Here is a 17,080-nt window from a genome sequence, read left to right as displayed (position 1 = left end):
GCATTCTGCAGCCCTCATAGAAAGAGAATGCCTTTAAGGATTGTTTTTGTGCTGGAAGGTACACCTTCCAGCACAAAAACAGTCCTGCCTGTAATTCAGGCACTCTGCACCATGGTGCAAGGTGCCTGTGATAGCGTTAGGCAGCATACATTGTGCCAGACATCAGAAATGTGCTGTATCTTAGTAGATACAGCACATTTCCGCTGTCTCTCTTTCATTGGACGCAGTACAGCAACTTTGCTTGCTGTTCTGCACTGCGTGAACGATTTGTAAATATCCTTATGAGAGTATTGCAACCTATCCCTCAGGCTACAAAAACAACTAGGCTGATCAAACAGCATTGGCTTGTCTGCTATTTGTGGGAAAGGCTGTTTCCTTTGGAGGCTAGCTGAGTTCACAACATATGACATCCTTTGACGTAACTGCAATTGCTCTAACATCTGCCTAACACATAACCTTTAACCCCATCCCTCCTTCCCTATTACAGTTCCATCCCCAGCATTCTAACATCCCCTCCTGTGACTCTAAACATCAGCAGTAATAACAAAATGTTTATCCATTAAATTCGTATTTTATGTTTCCTTAAGCCCTGTAGATTGCTGTCATGACTGCCTGTGCTAGGTCCCGACTCCTTCTTATTTCGCTCTGTGTTGAGCTCCCCCCCCAATTCATTTGTTACTAAGCTTCACAGTTATCCCCCCCTAACTCCTTCCTTAATGGGTGAATCTCCTGCAGCAAAATAAGCTGTGCCCCATTTTCTTTTCATTGATGCAAGATCTGGCATTGCTTACCCTTAACCCTAGGACCATTCACATTCCAACATAATATATGACAAATTGGCCAATATAGCTTTTCTGATCCCTCATCTAGTCCCACCCTAATAGACTAGACATAAAACCAGTCTTAGGTAGTCTGTGCATCTTACAGACTTTGATAGAGGACTTTTACATTTTTCAGACTTTTTTGCTCTGCTTTAGACTGATCTCCCTTATTCAGCTTATTTCATGTAACTACAACTGGATGCATTCAAATAACACTTCAAACACCCTGCTTTCAAAAGGCCTTCTCTTACATACCAGGGTCATGTCCACAAGACCCCACCATATAGCGAGCGTTCTTCCCTGTACACTTGGCCATGATCGGGGATCCCTGCCCATTTTTATCTATGTTGGTACCTAATGCATTAACTCTAGTCACTGTATTAGTTGTAAATAGTATGATTTCATTGGAAACAGATGCAGTCCACCATTTTTGCACTAGAGTTCAGTCGCAGCACATGATCCAGATGTTCTCTGTTGTTTCAGAAAAATGGTCTCTTGTTCATATAGGTTCTTTGATCTGAGAGATGATGAGATCCAAAGCGTTGCTTTCGCTGTATTGTGCAGAAATCTCAGGCATCAGGTAAGCAAACTGTGCTTGAGGCATTTGTCCTTGCTTGAAGTAAATTTAGGAGAGCAGTGGTTAATTATATGATATCAAGAAATCACAAATTATTGGACTGTGGGTGTGTTACAAGAGGGAGCACAGTTGCCCTAAATCACACTCCACCACTTTGTCATATTTTGAATTCTCAAGTTGCATTGCTGCTCTGTTAACTGTACGGGCTAGCAGATATAGCACACACACAGTTTGTTTATTGCTCTCCCTTATCAAGGTGCAAGACATGCGGATGAGACAGACATTCACAGAAATAAATGACCAATAACTTCCACGAAATATGCACAATTGTTTTAGAATTTCAGATGGTACAGCTTGGAACCTGGAATCACCAATAAATCCCAAACCAGTAGGTGGTTTTGAGAAGAAACTTTGCATTTATAGTCGGTTAATCAAACCAGTTGCCGCTCGAAGGAGGGAAAAGGGGCCGGGTAGCGCGTGGCAGGGGAGGGTAGGGGGGCACAAAAAAATTATAATAAAATTAAACTCACCTTTTTTTACCACTCAGCTCCGCTCTGTTCCTCCGTCGCAGGCTGGAGGTAGGCACAGGCTCCCAGCCTGCCCTGCGGCCAATCCTGATGCTGCTCAAAACAGCGTCAGGATTGGCTGGGAGTGCCCAGTCAGGGCCCTTCCAGGCAGACTGGGAGCCTGTGCAGGCTCTCTCCGTCATTGGGCTGGAGAGAGCCCTGTGCACATGTGTAGCTCACTGCGGGGGAGTGCTGCACTTCTCCTCCATCCACGTCATGCCAGGGGCCCCACCCACCTTCACAGAAACAACATAATAAACTGAGTTTATCATGTGTTTCTATAAAAGTTTTGCAGCTCCTGCTGCTGGCGCGGGGGCAACACTCCTCCACCCTAGTGGAGGAGCCACCCCTGGATCAAACAGAAAATAGCTACTCCAGGGTAGCACCTTGGTTTTGGAAAAATCAAGGAGCATTATGTAGTATGTGAACCACATCTATCTGAGCTTACTGAATGAGACATGCTGGTCCTCTGCAAAACATTTGCAATAATCACTTAATACATTGTAAAGTTTCGCTAATTTAGGAGATATTTTACAAAGTTAAACATCCAAAAAGAACAATATTTGTTTAAACTGAAAGTCTAAGCCAGGAATACTGAACACCGTGAAACAGAAAATGTTCACAAGTAAATCCCAAAGAATGTTGGCACAGCTCAATTTCTTGCTCATTGAAACATGGCTTTGATGGAAAAACATTAGTTTGAGTGGAAATGTGAACTCCATAGTCGCTGTGAGAAAATGTCACCTTTCATGACTCTGCTCATTATGACACTGCCTTCCAGTGCCCAGTACATATGCTCTGACCCCTAAAACATGTACAAATTGGATAACCTCTGTGTTACACCAGCAACTATCCTGTAAGGTGATAGTATATGAAGTAGAAACTATATATCCATGGCATGGAATATTACATATCACCAGTGGACTACAGCATGTATTGTGCAATCCACTAGTGTGACAAAGGAAAACATGGCTTCAGGTCTACCATTGTGGCCTAACTGATACAGTTTAAATCTACAGCCCGACCTGTCAAAATAACCCTTTTGACATGGGAAAAACCCAATTTTTAAATATTAATAAGCCACCCCTATGTAGTACTTGTAGCCCACAGGGTAGAATGCACAGTATTACAAAATAAGAAATGTAGAAATCTAAAATCACCATGTCCCAACAGTGACAAGCCCCCAAAACCTATTTTCTCAGTGAATGGCAAATATTAATAAGCCACCCCTACATACTTGTAGCCCACAGGGTAGGGTGCACAGTATTAAAAAGTAAGACATGTAGAAATTTAATGTCACCATGTTCCTAGAGTGACAAACCCCCAAAGCCTGGATGGCTCTGGCTGTCATATGAGGAAAACTAAAGTGCAGATTAAAATATTAATTGTAATACCTACATTTTGGGATCAGCTAGGGAATTGTTTTAACAGCTTTTTAAATATGTATTACAAATTAAAATTAAATGAAGTTAGATTTTTAATACATATTTAGTAAAGTACCTTGTAGAAAGTTACCTTTTCTGTGCTTGAAGCTTCTGGCGGCAAATTTGCAATAGCTTGACAGCATCTACCCTGCCAGCGCTTGACCTTAATGAGGAATGGAGAGTGTGATCCATATCAGCTCAGGAAAAGCATCTGGGAAGGTTCCAGGAATTTCATTTACTTGAAAGGAATGCAGGTGAAGCCTGTCCATTCATAGTTTAGTGTAAGGGGAGACCTGAGGATGGTGATGCCTTTGCTCTTGAGGCCTAAAGTAGCCCAGTGAAAGGGAAGCAAGTCCCAGAGCCTGTTTAGTGCAGCTTAGGAGGAGGAGGAGACAGCTCATTTCCCCAAAAACATCCCTGCCTGGCAGACAAGCTCTCTAAGTACAAATGGCCTATGCCATCTTGGACTTTCAGAACTGGGTAGGACCAGGAGCAACAACCCATGTCAATCCACTCAATGAGGAACCTCATTGGGCAGGAAAATCAAGTTGGTCCTGCTAAGAATTTTAGGCTGCTTGCAAAACCTGTTCACCGGGCACTTATGACAACCATATCCAGGTTATGTGTGACTTTCCCAGATACAGCCTTCAATCCTGTCCTGTTGGAGGATTCTGAGCTTCACAAAAGATACTAGGGCCCTCATTACAAGTTTGGCGGTCCAAGGACCGCCGCGGCGTAGGAGGCTGTTGCACCACCGAGGGCCCGTTGGAGTAGACCGCCATGTTATGACCAGTACTGCCAAATCACCGCCAGTACTGCCAGTGCGTATGGGCCACTGCAGCCGGCGGAAGACATCTCCAGGCTGGCAGGGAGCATTTTCTGCTGACGACATGAGGAGGTCGCACACCGCCAGGATATCTGCCACGGTTGCCCCTCCACAAAAAGCCTGGAGGAAATGAACAACATAAAAGGGGGCACCCACCTTCAGGATCACAGGCATGTCCGCATCCGCCATGGAACCAGACTAAAGTCTTCCCAATACTCCTGCTGGCCATACAACTCCAGAACCAGCAACATCAACGAAAACACTAACTGTAAGTACACCTGTCTAGCACACACCAGCGTGAAGGCTATTAGTACACACCCACACATAACCCACACACCCGGCACGGCTGTCACACAGACATACAAACACCCATACCAACACACACACATACACACACTCAAACAGAAACCAGGCACTAAATCGCAGGTATGCTACACATACATGTGGAAAGAAAGCCAGGACAAGTATGTTACCCTCGACACCAAGCGGTCCCTTGTGCAGATATATTAAAGGAAACATATTAAAAACTATTTACAACAAAGGTATCCCAGGCACACAGCGCAATGTCCATGGCCCCAACTTGACTCCTGACGGCAAAGTGGCCTCGACACAGCAGGGGCATCAATGGGGCTAGCAGACACGTCAGGACTGATAGGGGTCCGAGGTGGGGGATTGGGTTTTGAGGGGGGTCCTTAGTATTTGGGTTTGCAGGCAGTGTCCTTTGGTTTGGGTTGTGGGTTTAGGTTTGGACTTTGATTTTGGGGGAGGGGGCTTGGGTTTGGCTTTGGCAGGGGTAACCTTGGCCTTTGTGGGTGTAAAAGTCTTAGGTGGGGGAGGAGCATGGCTTGTACCGTGGGGACCATGAGAGGACATTGAGGTAGAAAGTAGAGGTTTTATGAGGTTAACAGGGTGCTCGGATAGAACAGGGATTGGGTCAGTGGGAGGGAAAATTCTTGAAGGAAACGTTTTTTAGGGGCACAAGGTTGGTCATGGAATAAACGTTTGAGAGTGGAGGGAGAGGTAGTGGTTGTGAGGTGTGTACAGTGAGTTGCCTTGGGTGCAGGTGTGAGCGTGGATGCTATGTGTGTGCTGTGTGACTGTTGGGTGCGTGAGTGTGGGCGTTTAGGTGTAGTGGGAAGAGAGGGAGGAGATACAGAGAGATGGCAGGGTGGATGTGTGAATGTATGTGGTGTCTGCACATAGGGTGGATGTGCTGCATGTGGGGGTGTTGACAGTTGTGCTGAGTGTGCATGTGGTGTGTGGGGTGCATGTATGAGGGTCTGCTATTGTAGTGATGGTGGGAATGAGTGCACTTGTGGCAGGATCTGATGATGTGGTACCTGCAGGTATGGGTGGTGTCATGTCTGTGAAGGGGAAGGTGGTGGAGAAGTCCATGTAGGGAGTGGATGTTGTTGTGTCTGGATGTGTCTGTTGTGTGTGTGCATGGTGGTGGTGTCTTTTGTGGTGCTTGTGTTTGTCCTTGCAAACTGTGTCTGTTGATGTGGATGCATGTTGGTATAAAGGTGTGCCTTGGAAAGGGTGAGGGGAGAGGGCTGTGGGATTGGGCACAGGTAGTTGGAGGGGGGACGGAAGAAGAAGGGACACTGGCTGCCGTCAATGAGGAGGCCAGAGCTTGAAAGGATCTCTGCAGGGCAGCCAGGGCACTGTGAATGCCTTTTCAGGTAAGTATTAGACTGCTGCATCTATGATGTCAGTCCCTGGATGGCATTTACAATGATTGACTGCCCCACAGAGATGGACCTCAGGAGGTTAATAGCCTCCTCATTGAGGGCAGCAGGGCTGACTGGGGCAGGGGCAGAGGTGCCTCTGGTGAAGCAGATGCCCACTCTCCTGGGTGAGCGGGCACGGGGAACTGGGTGGGGAGCTACAGGGAGGGTGGTGCTGATAAGGGGTGTGGTGGACAAGGATGGTGTTGGGATGGTCCCAGATGGGTCTGCCACCACAAGGGAGCATCCATCGGAGGAGGAATCCGAAGATGTTGTTGTCGATCCTGTATCTCTGGTGGCACTCCCCTCACCCTTCGTCCTACTGGTCCCCTCCGCTCCGCTGGTGTCAGCCTCCTGGGTCCCGTGGGCTGCAACCTTCCCACTCACTGGTGCCCCTTCTCCTTTGCCTGATGATGCTGATGCACACAAAGATGTAGGAGAAGAGGGAGGGTGGGTAGAAGAGAAAGACAGGATGCGATGGGTCAATACCAACCCTATAATCACTCAGAGTAAAAACATCATCATCTGCTGCCATGCCATTACAGGCCATGCCACCACCTATATTTGCTACAACAGTAGGACACCATAGGGGAAACTACAGCAATAATGAAGTAAACTGCTGATGGTGGAACAGTAGCACTTATGTACTTGATGATGGCCATACTAGTCACACTTGCCCAATTCCTGGCACATTCTCATGGTCATGTATGGAGATATTTCCTGTACTCCTTACTCAACAGAATCCTGCATAGGTAGGTAGCATGCCCACTAATCCATTTACAAATAGCACAGTGACATTTGGGCCCACTGTAGCTGTCTACACATACAGTAAATGGCAGCTGGACTCACTAATAACCTTTGTCACAGTGGTAGGCTGATACTGATGGCAATGCCCTGACACCTCAGGTATACTGATGCTGATGGTAGCAGCTCGGCTTTTTAATCTTTTTGAGGGTGACTACATAAACCCCAAATTGGAAGCACATGCCCTCATAAGTCACTGTCTGCATGGTATGGGCACACATCTATGAATCCAATCCTGCCAGGGTGGCTGATACCCAGAGTTGCCATAGAAGTACTAACGACCTTCACTGCATCTTCCCACTAGTAGTCAACCCAAAGCCATACAATCATAACATTGTCAAGGTGGAAGTGTGTGTTAGACTTGGCATCCTTGGTGTGATCTCCCCTAACTTTTTTCCTCTGCTTCCCAGGTTGTTGATGTGTGCTGGATTTTGTTTTTGCTGTTTTTGATACTCTGGGCACTTTACCCCTGCTAGCCAGTGCTAAAGAGTAAGTGCTTCTATATAAAATGTAAGTGTAATTGGCTATCCATCATTGGCATATTTGATTTACTAGTAAGTCCCTAGTAGAGTGCACCAGAGGTGCCTAGGGACTGGAAATCAAATGCTACTATTGGGCCTGCAGCACTGGTTGTGCCACCCACATTAGTAGCCCTGTAACATGGCTCAGACCTGTCACTACAGTGTCTGTGTGTGCAGTTGTGAAAGTTGTAAACTGCCAATTTGACTTGGCAAGTGTACCCACCTGCCAGGCCTAAAACGTTCCTTTTCATACATGTACGGCACTTCTAAGGTAAGCCCTAGGTATCCCAATGGGAAGGGTGCAGTGTATGTTAAAGGTGGAACATGTACTGATGGGTGTTACATATCCTAACTGTGAACTACTGCTTAATTCAGGCCTCACTGTTGCAAGGTCTATCTTTCTCATAGGTTAACATATGAGTTACCTTTAAATAACTTTAAAGTGCAGATACCCATTGAGAGCAGATGGAAATTTGGAGTTTGGGGTCTCTGAACTCACAATTTAAAAATACATCTTTTAGTGAAGTTGGTTTTTAGATGGTTAGTTTGAAAATGCCACTTTTAGAAAGTAGTCATTTCTTGCTTAAACCATTCTGTGATTCTGCCTGTTTGGGTCAGTTTGACAGTAGGGCTGTTTGTGAATCCCCGCCAGACAGTGAGACAAAGGGAGCTGGTGTGTAACTTGCAAGTCCTGACAAGCCGTCTGTGCTCGAGTGGAGGGAGGAGTGGTCACTTACACCTGAATGGGCTGTGCCTGCCCTCTCACAATGCAGTCTCCAACTGTCTGGTGTGTGTCTGGGGCCTGCCCTGAGCAAGGCAGGATCTTTTGAACAACAGAGACTTTCTTTTAAAGTATGCCTACTTCAAAGGCAGAAAGGGGTATAAGTATTGTACCCAAATCCCCTGAAATTTATATCACTTCTGGATTCAAAAGGAACTTCTGCCAAGGAGAAGAGCTGAGGAGAAGTGCTGCCCCTGTGTGTGACTATGCTTTGTCTGGCTATCCTGCAGTTGCTGCTTTTGCCTGTGAAATAGGAAAAAGACTGGACTTTGTGGTATATTCCTGCTTGTGAAGAATCTCCAAGGGATTGGACTGAGCTTGCCTCCTGTTTTAAAGTCTCAGGACCATCTATAACTTCCTTTGCCAGCATCTGGGCTCTCTGCTGAGACTCCTGCCCTGCCAAGTGGTGCCCTATCCAGTCCCTAGGTCTTTGAAAGGTAAAGTTGGCAGAATAAGAGCTGACAAATCCACACACAGAACGGTATGCAGGGACATTTTTGATGCACCATCTGCAACGTGGTTGATAAACAACGCACCGCTGGCTTTGCAGCTAAAATCGAAGCTCCACCTGCAGCGTGGCTGGGAGAACGACGCATCACGGTTGAAGAAACATATGCAACGCCCGCTTGTGGCTGCTGATAATGACGCAAACCCCACGCAACGCGGTTTTCTAACCCGTGCGACCAGATTTTCCACACATCATCCCTGGGCATCAAAGTCAACCTGATTCTGCGTGGATCCGAGGTGCCCTGTCCAGAAATGGATGCATCACTCTCTTGCGAGGGAAAAAAAGAATGCATCGCCGACCAGACCGGAGAAGAAACGACGCACAGCCTCCTTTGCAAGGAAGGAATCGACGTTTCGCTGACTTTTCCAATGCACGCTCGCCCGTGCAGCTTTATTTTTTACGCTAACCAGGTACTTTGTGCAAAATCATTGTTTCCATTGTTTTCTATGGAGTAAGACTCTTATTCTTTTGAAGTTTATATTTTAACTTGAGTATCTTGGATTTTTGTAGTTTTGGCCTTGTTTGATTTAGATAAATATTGCCTCTTTTTCTAATCTGGTGTGGTGTCCATTTTGTAGTATTTTCACTGTATTGCTGTGTGTGTTGGTACAACTACTGTACACATTCATTCAGAGTTAAGTCTGCCTGCTCGTGCCAAGCTACCAAGAGGGTGAGTGGGGGTTAATTAATTCTCCCTTACCTTGACTAGAATGACGGCCCTTGCTTGGATAAGGGGCAACCTGACTGCCAACCAAAGACCCCATTTCTAACATTGTGTACTTACCCCCTTGTGGCTGTTGTGCTGCCCTCAAGCACCCATCCACCTAAGTGCAGGCCACCGCCAAGATGCAGGCCATTAGGGGGGTCAGGGTCCGATGTGCACCCCTCCCTCATTGGGAGGACGTCCCCAGCTGGGCCTCTGCGGTCTTATGTGTCCAGCATCTCAGGTCCTCCGACTGCTTTCTGCAGTGTGTGATCTCCCGGCTATGGACCCCCAGGGTCCGTACATGTCTGGCAATGGCACGTCAAATCCCCTTCTTCTGATGTGCACTGACCTGCATGGATGACACAGACAGAAGGACAAAGTCATGTAGAGTGGCATTACAGGGTCAGCAGTGGACATCACACATCAGACACATCTCAAGACCACACTCATGTGTCATCACGCCACTAACGCTTAGACACCTCACCCATCTCCATGCATCCACTCTGTCTGCCTCTTCCCAAAGCCTTTCATCCTCACACACATCACTATCAAACAGGACAGTGACATAAGACTCACCTGCTGCTCTGGTGCCCCTTATAAATGTCCATACAGGGGTAGGACCCGATCCACAAGCTTGTCCAGCTCCTCCTGGGTAAAGGCTGGGGCACTATCTCCTGCAGGATGTGGCATATTGGCTTGGAGAGTCAGAACACAACAGCACATGCAGTGGAGGTCTTGCTTGCACTAGTGTCAGGAGTCAAGTGAGCTATGCCACAGTAAAAGGCGGTCACGCCCACCGCGTACATGACCGTCACTGCCGGCAGTGATCACCATTGGACGCAGTCTCCCATAGGCAACAATGTTATCCAATGAGGAGTTGCACGGCGCATGAGGCCCTCTACCGCCATGACGTCTAATGACAATGGAATGAGGTCTCTTCCATCTGTTCTGTGCATGCAGGACAGGCAGCTGCCTTTTTACATGCAATAAGTGATTTGTTGGTGAATTTTAGGTGTGTCATGGATGAAATGTAGTGGCTACTGCAAAGATTGACAATGTCTACACATTGCATACATCTACTTTTGAATTCTCCACTCTCCTATTCACAGACACTGTGCAATGGTGATGATGAGACATGCCCGTGTGTATGGAGCTGTGTACCCAATTGGAGCCTGATCTGTTGCCTGCCATACTTCATCCCTATGCCAACCCACCTTAGTACAGGTGTTGTCAGATCTTCACTTCCTTGCCTCCGGGTCATTTCAGATGACAGTGGACTTGGGAGCAGGGATATCACAGCCGATGTTCAGCAATGTGTTGAAGGATGTACTGCGTACTTTGCTCAAACATCTGCCCTGCTACATCATGTTCCCCCAATGTGCCAATTTGGCCACTGGGAAAGCTGCCTTATACTATTTGGCACATGTCCCTCATGTGATAGGGGCCATAGATAGCACCCACATTGACTTGGTACCACCCAGGATAAATGAACAAGTATACATGAAATGGGAAAACATTTATTTCATAAATGTCCAGGTGGTGTCTCATTGACCAATGTACATTCCAGGTATGGCAACATTCCCTGGTTCTGTGTGTGACTCATACATTCTGTAGAACAGCAACATCCCACACATGATGGCACAACTACAAAGGGACCGGGACTGGCTCATCAGTATGTATTCAATAGTAGGTGTGCCCCAGTAATCTCACCTCTCTTCACAATCTGTCTTGTGTCCCCACTAGTACTGAGATGTGTCCTATCTTTGTGCACACAAGTGACTCTAGCTACCTTAACCTTCCCTGGATGCTGACACCTGTGAGATATTCGACTACAGGTGGTAAAAAACGTTTCCATGAGGCCCACAGCAGGACTAGGCATGTCATGAATGGGACCTTTGGGCTACTGACGGCCAGATTCCGCTGTCTACACATCTCCGGAGGTGCCCTACTCTACAAACCACTTAAAGTCTACCAGATCATTGTTGCCTGCTGCATGCTACGCAATCTGACCCTGAGGCATCACATCCCTTTGCTGGATGTAAAGGACGTGGCAGCTGGACCAGTGGCTGATGAAGGGGACATAGTGAGTGATGAAGAGGAAGATGATGAGGATGCAGCTGACTCTAGAGCAGAGTTCATTCAGCAATACTTCCCGTGAGAAACAGGTATGTGCCAACGGTTTCGTATGTGACCTGTACTCCTGTCTGCCTCGTGACATAGCTCCTCCTGGTGTCTGTCATCAATGGAGGTGTTGAGTACAGCTCTCCTTTTGGGTAGTATGGGGGGCATTTTGCCCCTCAGAGGAGGTGTTACTGTTCAAATGTCAGTGCTATTTTCACTCTGCTGTTGTGTTGCATCACTAATGCAATTTAATGTCCATGTGCTATGTTCCCTATACTGCTTTGTCAACTGCAATTGTATTGCCAAACATAGTGGTGTCATCAGTATTGCTATTTATCCTCTCAGTCCACAATGGGGGAATGTGTAACCCAACTGTCACCGACTGTGGAACATGCCTTAAGTTGAGTTTTGTCAGCTGTGAGGGAAGGACATGTAGATCTGACATGGGAATATGGTTTGAGATTCCACCTGCCAAATCACACTAGGGATTGAGACATTGTACTGCATGTGTTGAGTGGCCAACATTGACTTCTATTGTGATAGTTGTCCCTCTCTTTGTCTATTTGCAGGACATTTGTGTGGTGCAACTCTGGTTCCTGCCTTGGCTGGTGTCTCCCTTGACACATGTATCCAGAATATGTCTGCTCTACTATCAACCTCGCTGCATATTGCTCCCCCTTCTGTCTGTCTCACAGATTTTTGCAGGACAATGGTTTGACTGAAACAACATGTTATACAACAGAAAATCTTAATTATAACAATAATGACACATAGTCAGTAGCTGTGCTCAAACGTGTTTAATGTTCTTCACAAGTTCTATTGGTGATGATTGCGGTCATGGTGGGTGAAATCATCAGAGTTGTTGTCCCAACTGTAGGTAGTTCAGGTCTAGTATCATCAGACATTTTTGTCCAGTATCCAAAGAACAATGGGAAAATAGAGACTTGACAGTGGACAGTCAACAGGGTGTGTCAGTGGCAGACATGGGAGAATGTTCGGGAGAGGCTCACTTACTGACAGTAGTCTTGGTCTTGGCATCTGAAGGATATCTGGATGAACATCCTCGCTTGTGTGGGGGTTCCTCAGCTACAGGAAGAGGGGTGCTGGTGGTCTGCGGGTCCTCTGGCAGGACCTCCATTCCACTAGCTGCCTCAGAAGTGGAGGTCTCTGTTGGAATGTGGAATGTGGCTAGTGGAAGGGGCCTGCTGGTGGATGGAGGATAAACATAGGATGGTGGTCAGTTCCTTCAGTACCGCTGCAATGGAGGCCATGGTGGCATTGATGGTCTTCCACTGCTGCATGTCCTCCTGGTGGTATTCCCTCTGCAGCTTCTGGTTCTCTTGGACGGTTGCAAGGATCTTTCCCATAGTGTCCTGGGACTGGTGATATGCTCCCAGGACTTGGGAGATGGCCTCCTGGCCAGTCGTTTGGTGTGGGTGCACCATCATTTGGACCACAGGTGCCCTCCCACTGCCCCGGCCCCCTGTGCCTGTCCCCCTGGCACAGTGTGCCCACTCCCAGTTACACCAGAACCTTCATTGTCTCGGGTGTATGGCCTTGACTCTGATCCCTGTACTATGGGGCACACTGCTGATTGACCTGTTCTTTGGGCATGGGTTTGGGGTTGAAAGTTTGGCTGTGATGTAGTAGCGACTTGGGTGGGGGACTCTGATGTGTCCGGGGTGGAGCTGGTAGTGGTGGACTGACCAGTTGTCCCAGATGGCCCAGGTAAATCGTCAATATCTAGACATCCACTGGGGCCTTCATCCAGGGGAGGGCTGTCTGTCTCTGGCATCAGCTGTCGGGTGGCAGTGGCAGCGGGACCTGTTGATGGAAAGGGAAGGAGTTACATTGTGGAGATGAACTTGCAAGTATCATCGCCTGATGCATGGAGTAGCTTGACTTGCTTCCCAGTGATGGCAATGACAGCTGCAGCACTGCAGACATTGCTTGCAGGTGACGTATCGTGGCATTGTTTCTATTTTCCATTGAGGGTTGAGGATTTTGGATAGCATTCCTGTCATTGCCATGTGTTCGAACACAGTCAAAGCATCCAGTAGGTGTGGCATGTGCTATGGTTTTCTGTGCAGGTGTTCCACTGTGAAGTGGGACTATGAACTCTTGATGTATAGGGAGTGATGCATTGTGGGAGTTGTGGTACGTGGCATTGTGATTGGTATCCGTGCATTAAGGAGGGACTGTGTGGGGATAGTGGAAGTGGGGTGGTGTGGGAGGCAAGTGAGGGGTGTGGGGTGTTTCGGGAGGTACAGAAGTGTGATATGGGTTGGATTAAGGAGTGATGGGTGGTGGGGATGCATGCTAAGCAAGAGTGGTTGGTGCCTGGGGACTGTTGTTGACTTACCAGAGTAGTCCTCCTATGATTCCAGTCAGGCCCTCAGAATGCATGATATCCAATATCTTCTCCTCCCACAATGTTAACTCAGAGGAGGAGGTGATGGCCCACCGCCAGTCTTGTTGATGGCAATCTGGTGTTGTAATATGATGGAACGCACCTTTCCCCATACGTCGTTCCACCTCTTCCTGCTATCCTCCCTTGTGCGTGGATGGTTGTCCACTGAGGTGACCCTGTCAACAATCCTCCACCCTAACTCGATTTTCCTGGCTATCAAGGTTTGCTGGATGTGAGCGCCAAACAGTTGTGGCTCTACCCTGACGATTTCATCTACCATGACCCTCAACTCATCATCTGTGAAATGTGGGTGCTTCTGATGGGACATGGTTGTTGTGTTGTGGGTGGGAGTGTGTGTTGTATGTGTAGGGTGCAGTTTGGGGTAGGGGTGTTTGGTTGTGTGTGCTGGTGGTATCTGGTGTATGTGTGCAGTGGCGATGTGTGGTATGTGATGAATAAGAAGTGTGTTTGTGCCTTTGGTATTGATGTGCAGTGTCCTCCATTGGTGTGCTCCTCGATGTGTCTGTAGGTAGTTGCGGTTGCAAAGGACTGTGGGTGTGTGTCAGAGGGTATGTTATTTAGTACAGTGAGCAGGTGTGTGTTGTGTGTGTCAGGTGTGGGGTATTCAGACTTTCCAATGAAGAGTTGGGTTCTGGTGGAGGTGATTTTTAGATTGCGGTGAATCCCACTGCCAGTGGTTTACCCCCTTGCAATGACTGCTGTGCTGATTTGTGGGTCGTAATATGGAGGGGGTGTTGTCATCGTGGCGGTGCTGGTGGTGGGACCGTCTCTCTCCCGCCCTCGGTCAGCCTTGTGGTTTGGAATTTGTGGCTGTATTTGTGCGGTCTTTAGTTTGTGACTCGTAATACAGAAGTCACTGTACTGCCATCACTGGCAGTCTTTTGGCAGCCTCCAGTGCAGCGGTCTTGCCAAAGTACTGCCAAAATCATAATGAGGGCTTATGTCTAAATGAAGAAAACTTGACTGGATGAAGGATCAAAATGTATCCTCCAACAAGAGGACTTACCTAAGTGTGAAAAATTAACTTTTGCAAATCTGAGCTTTTTTCACCAAAACTAGCAGTTTTGAGCAGGATCTTGTTCAATGGCTATCCACATTCAAGAGGGCTTCCTGGAATACCATCTGTAACCGTGACCCACTGGAAGATTCTAACTTCCATTTCAGATTATAAGTCAGAAAGTAAAAACTTTGACCTGAACGAACCTACTTGACTTATTCAATTCAGACTGCACCACGGTCGACCTCAAATCATGCTTGTGCTCCAGTCACATGAGAACAGTACTTTGTATTCATGCTTTACATTTTCTTGGTGCCTTTTCTCCTAAAACCTTAAAAACTAATATCTCAGGTATGCCTTATTGAATTTCTTCTATTTTTATGTCATTTTGTTCATTAAATTTTTCTCTATTTTTATAAATTAGAGTGGACATTTTAATGTGTGGTGTTTTTGACTTTCTAACTGTTTTGGAGCTTCTAAATGTTTTACATAGTTTCTGTTTAAGTTTAACCTCGGCCTGCTGTGTGCGTAGGTTCCATGTGTTGAGTTCCTCCAACCCAATTAATACTTCAGTTTCTTACACAAATAATGTAGACAACCTCAACAGTCAGCAATCTGATTGAGATGCAGAACCAACACTAATGCTTGTTGAGATGGTCAGCTCTATTTGAAATGGGTCTGGATCTTATGAAGCAGAAGAGATGCTGGACTTCAGAAACAGTCAATTCAATATAATTGCTGACAATTTGTGATTACTAAGGCCCTGATTAGGTGTTTGGTGTATGGTTTGATCCGTCCACTGAACTTCCAATGAAAGGCTGCCACCCCACTGGTTACCTCCCTGCTGAACCCATTAAGAGATTCCCGCTGGGCTGGCATGTGGAAACCAAGGTTTCCACTCATCAGCCTAGCGGGAAACAGGTAGCAGCGTTGTCACTGGCTCGCAATCAAGCCGGCAACAATGCTGCAGCCGCAGGATGATCCAGCACCTTTGAAATGTTAATTGTCTGAACAACAGACAGTGAATATTGCAATAGTGCCGGGCAGGGGGACCTGTGCACTGCCCATGCCAAGTGCATTGGCAGTTCAGGAGCCACCCTGTGTTCCCCTGCACATGTTTCTCCGCCAGACTTTTCTTGGTGGTAAAACCGCCATGAAAATGCTGGCAGAGAATGAGGTTGTAATCAGCAGGGCGGCGCTGCAATCTCCATCACTGCCAGCCTTTGAGATCATGGACTCCGGCAGTGATGACGGTACCCTCGCGGTCTAACTGCCAGGGTCTTAATGTGGAGGTCAGACTGCCACAGCAGCATCGGTCTTGACTGCCACCACGCCACCAGCCCCATAATGAGGCCCTAAATTCTCACAATGACCAAATCTAGTGTATCAAATGATAAATTTTTCAAATTATATTTCTCAATTTGTGCATCAGGGAGCATGCTGTATGCAAGTATATACAATTTAAACATATTGAGTAAATTCAAATAAAAAAAAAATAACATAATATTTTGCTGCAAATCCACACAAGCAGAATCCCTTCACCAGTACTGACAATCTGAGTGAGGAACAAAATTGAATGAGTGTGTCAAGTTCTGTTGCTTTTACTATAGTATGTTGTACTGAACATATTTTTTGCGACCAAGAAAATATTGCAAAATATAAAAAAAGTTAAACAGCAGTCAGGTAATTGGACAATCGTGTAGGGAAGTGGATGAGTTTTAATTCTAAAATAGTGTACCCCTTTTCAAATGTGTTTTGGCAAGGGCATGGGCCAAATTAATTAGGAAAAGGCGCCTCTTTATGACTTCTGGGCATTAGGTGGCGATATAATACACTTGTTTAGTGTCCTTAATAGTCCTGGTTTTGTTGAAGTGGTGTGTTCAAGAGTTGTCAAGCAGGCCTAGCTTAAATTGCAACTTTAGTTTACATTCAATGTATTTGTAGTCATCAAATCTATTTTGTGAATAATGTTTGGGTGGCATTCTGCATGAAAAATGCCCGTTACACATGCTCTAGTGAATAGAATTCATATGAGATACCTGATGAATGAGATTAGACCTTTCTTCCAAGGTGTAGGTGACTTACTCCTGCACATGAGTTTGCACAGAATGCTAGTAGGGACATGAAACCTGGCTATTGGTTAAAATGCTTAGCAATTATTAGGTCAAATGCAATGGTTTCGAACAGCATAAGACAATCCTCACAACATAAGAAACTCTTTCTTTCAGACCTGCTATTCAGACTGAAGTTTAAACTAGCTATGGTGGATC

Source organism: Pleurodeles waltl, chromosome 8, assembly GCF_031143425.1.
Source record: "Pleurodeles waltl isolate 20211129_DDA chromosome 8, aPleWal1.hap1.20221129, whole genome shotgun sequence".
Classification (NCBI taxonomy): Eukaryota; Metazoa; Chordata; class Amphibia; order Caudata; family Salamandridae; genus Pleurodeles; species Pleurodeles waltl.
This window is presented reverse-complemented; position numbering follows the sequence as displayed.